Source organism: Phascolarctos cinereus, unplaced genomic scaffold (assembly GCF_003287225.1).
Source record: "Phascolarctos cinereus isolate Bilbo 61053 unplaced genomic scaffold, phaCin_HiC Scaffold_726;HRSCAF=1367, whole genome shotgun sequence".
Classification (NCBI taxonomy): Eukaryota; Metazoa; Chordata; class Mammalia; order Diprotodontia; family Phascolarctidae; genus Phascolarctos; species Phascolarctos cinereus.
The window spans coordinates 239,872,495-239,876,600 of record NW_027556098.1 but is presented as its reverse complement, the minus strand read 5'-3'; the positions used below and the strand labels follow the sequence as shown (position 1 = coordinate 239,876,600).

The window sequence follows — 4,106 nt, the reverse complement described above, 5'->3', positions numbered from 1 at the left end:
GGTAGAATATAATAACTTGCAATTAGGGCTAGCTAAATGGATAGTGAAGACCTTATCTCAAAAGGGTAGAAGTTCATCCTGTGTACAGTAAAATTCTTCCTTACCCACTTTCCAAGTTAGGGGGAGAGGGAAAATCAAGTATAACTCAGTGCCATGGCAGTAAATACAAGAGTTAAACAAAATGATTACCGACAGAACTTAAGCTTTGACTCCAGCTTCAAACATATAGGGAGGCCAAATAGAATTTTACAGAGACTTAAAGAGATTTATCTATTTTCCTATCAGTATCAGGTAATCCTCATCCATTCAGAAAGTGAAAGGTGGTCTCCATTCCACGGGACAAGATGAAGGGTCTGAGGAAACACATAGCTACACCATAGTTCCTTGAAAGAATGGAGGAAATGCTTCAAGGAGGAAATCAAGAAGAAACAGGACATGAAATGGCCTAGGTGAATTTTCACCTATGTTAGGAAATTGGAGAGTGGAAGAATGTGACTAAGGGAAGGAAAAGAGGAAGGAAAACTTAATATATGGAGCTAAGTAATAGGTATGAGGCTCTTTTTAGACAGAGAGGAGCTGGATCATTTCAGGAAGGAACAGTTTCTTATTCTCCAAGAAGTGTCGATGATTTTCAAGAATCCAGATGAGAGGTCATCAGCACTAGTCAGATGAAGAAGATACCTATTGTGAGCTCTGGTGGTTCCCTGATGAATGAGACCAAGGCAGTGAACTATAGACGACATAAGTAAGCAAGAGAAAAATCTGTTTTCCTGTAGCATATGTTTGAGGATGTGATGAGGAACACTTGTCAAGCCTGAGAACTGTTATTCACTTCTGGTGATTCATGGGGGTGTGAGTGGTGCCACTAGAAGAAACCAGAGAGCATTACTCAGAATTATAAAGTCATGGGCTAGAGTATAGGTGGCATTTTCAACACTGCAGACCGTGGCTGGGGATTCAGAAGAGAAAGGCAGATTTAGAAGGTGAACATCTGGCTAGAAAGATAGTACCTGAGGGACTTGGATTTCTGGACCACTGTTTAAAATACAAAAAGATGAGTTCTTGTTTAGGGATGGGTTACATCTCACAAAGGCAGGTAAAAAATGCCTTTGTAAGATGTACTCCAGAGGTATACCTTAAATATTGTAAATCTAATCAAGAGGTCTCTAAATTGAAAAGGCAGAGGAAGAAAGAACTGTCCATACAGCTGTGACATATCTGGCATGATAACACAGGATAACACAGATAACACAGGAGAAGGAATAGCAGAAGAGAAGGCTGATAAGAAAGTCAGTAATAAAATCTATTGCCTCAGATATCTCTCAATGCAAAGCGTGAATGCTTAACAAAGCATCTACTAAAGATCTTCATTTCAGGAGGCAAATTGGACCTCAGAAGTCAATCTTATAGAAATAGTAATATTTAATTGCATTTTCAATTTTTATTTTTTGTTATCGTGAACTTGACAGATATCAACAAAAATGAACATTTTGAAAACAAACAACAGAAAAAGAAGATTGCATATAAAACTCCAAATCTCTATGGTATTTTTAAACAATATAAGAAATTCACACTTTGGTTTCAAAGCTGTCCTGCTTGTCTGGGTCTTCTCGGAAGTTTTGTGCATTGAAAATGCTACACTGAGAGGAAGCGAGAGTCGGAGCGAGGCGGCGACAGAGCGGCGAGTGCGGGGCTGCAGGCCGAGCCGAATTCCCCATGGGTGACGTGGAGAAGGGCAAGAAGATCTTTGCTCAGAAGTGTGCTCAGTGCCACACCGTCGAGAAGGGGGCAAGCACAAGACGGGGCCCAATCTGAACGGCCTTTGGCCGAAAGACCGTCCAGTCTCCCGGCTTCTCCTACACAGATGCCAACAAGAACAAAGGTATCATCTGGGGAGAGGATATGCTGATGGAATACCTGGAAAACCCCAAGAAGTATATCCCTGGAACCAAAATGATCTTCGCAGGCATTAAGAAGAAGGGAGAAAGGGCAGACTTGATAGCATACCTTAAGAAGGCCACCAATGAGTAATAGCTGTCTGCTGCCTTATTTATTATAAAAAGATGTCTCTCGTAATGAGATTGCTTTTCTTTTTTTTACCTGTATCATAATAATCCTATTTAGATTGGTTTCATCAACCAGAGAATTTTGATCATGAATGGCTGTTTAAAAATTTTGGTCAGCAGTCCTAATGAAGGAATGGTCATAATTATAGTCACAACCGAGCTGTCACACTTTTCTGTTTCTTTTACAAGATTTTTATTAGAGGTAATGTGCTCCACCTCTGTCTTGGAAAGTTTTGATTGAATCTGGCTGCTTTTACTAAGCAATAGGGAAAACCTACTTGATAGTTTCATATGACTTTTACTTGTGGTGTGTTGGGGAGGGGTGGGGGGTTATATTTTGGAAAGAGTTGTGCCCCAGCCTGTCCAAAGGCAAGGTCAACTGAATCAAAACAAACCCACAAATTTCCAACTTAAATTCCCTAACTTTCCATTCATAAACTGCTTAATTACAACGATTTGATCAAACACTGCCTTTAAATTGTTGAAAGGCATTTCAGTGTATTTTATTGTCTAACAATCCAGAGTAAAGAACATCCCATCACACTCTTGGGTGATCTTTGAATTGGAGCTGTGATAGGACCTTCTGCTAAGTTGTTAAGTACCTGTTAAGCTCACTTGCACCTTAGGACTCACTTTTAAGACCTGTTGAATTTAAAGTTTGCCAATATGTTTTATAGTATGTGAATAGTGTTAAAACTGACTTGGGTTCAGCTATAAATGGTGCGATCATAAGAATTCAGCAATTAAACACTTGTCAACATACTTTTCCTGAAAAAAAAAAAGAAAATGCTACACTGAAACTTTTTTCATTCTTTTTTTTATTCATCATTATAACTTTCTCTCCATAATTCCTGCCTCTGCTCAGAAAAAAATGCCTTTCTTGCAACAAATAAACATAGTCAAGCAAAACAAATTTGTCCATTTTTCATGTCTGAAAAATATGTCTTTCATTCTTGTCAATCACCTCTCTGGCAGCAGGTAGGTGTTGTGTGTCTTTATTAGTCCTCTGGAGTTGTGGTTGGTCATTTCATTGATGAGAGTTCTTGAGTTTTTCAAAACTGTTTTTCTTTACCATGTTGTAGTTAGCACATGAATTGTTTTCTTGGCTCAATTTATTTCATTTTGAAGCACTTCATACTAGTCTTTTCAGATTTTTCTGAATCCATCCCTTTCATCATTTTTCATGATACTGTAGTATTCAGTTACATTCATATACCACAATTTGTTCATCTATTCCGTGATAGCTGACTACTCCCTTACTTTCTAGTTCTTTGCCACAATAAAAAGTACTGCTGTGAATGTTTGTGTGCTTATTGGTCTTTCCCATCTTTTTTTAATCTCTTTTTAGGGGAGTGTTATGTGACTAATAGTGGTCTTATTAGGTCAAAGTTTAGTAACTTTATGGGTATAGCTCCAAATAGATTTCCACAATGTCTAGACCAATTCACAACTTCTTCAGCAGTATAGTAGTATGCCTAATCTCCCATATCTCCTCCATTAATTGTCATTTTCTTTTTTTCCCCCTATCTCTGCCAGTCTTATGGGTGTGATATGAAACTTGAGAGTTGTTTTAATTTGTATTTCTCTTATTGTTAGTCATTTGGAACATCTTTTCATATAATTGCTGGTATCTTTTGACCATTTATTTATTGGGGAATGGTTTTTTGTTCTTAATTATCTCAATCATTTCTTACATATCTTTGATATCAGACCTTTATCAGAGAAACTTACTGCAAACATTTCCCCCAGTTAAGTCTTCTTTCTAATTTTAATTGCATGTATTTTATTTGAACATAATCTTTTCAGTTAGATGAATGAAAAAAAAATCCATTTTGTCTTCTGTGATTTTCTCTGTCCTTTGTTTGGTCAAGAATGCTTCCCCTGTCAATTGTTGTGAAACCTATACCTGCTCTCCTTTCTTCCTCTACTCTTAGCTGTGAAAAGCATTTCCTTTCCTACTCCTTTAATTTATGAAATGACCATATATAGATACATATATATAATATATATATAATTTGTTTGTTTGTTTGTCTTTTTGCT

At 37.3% G+C, this 4,106-nt stretch overlaps 1 pseudogene; it reads left to right on the top strand.

The window, feature by feature from the left end:
* Positions 1–1,690: 1,690 nt before the first annotated feature.
* Positions 1,691–2,057, top strand: LOC110196905 (cytochrome c pseudogene; annotated as a pseudogene).
* The last annotated feature ends 2,049 nt before the right edge of the window (positions 2,058–4,106 follow it).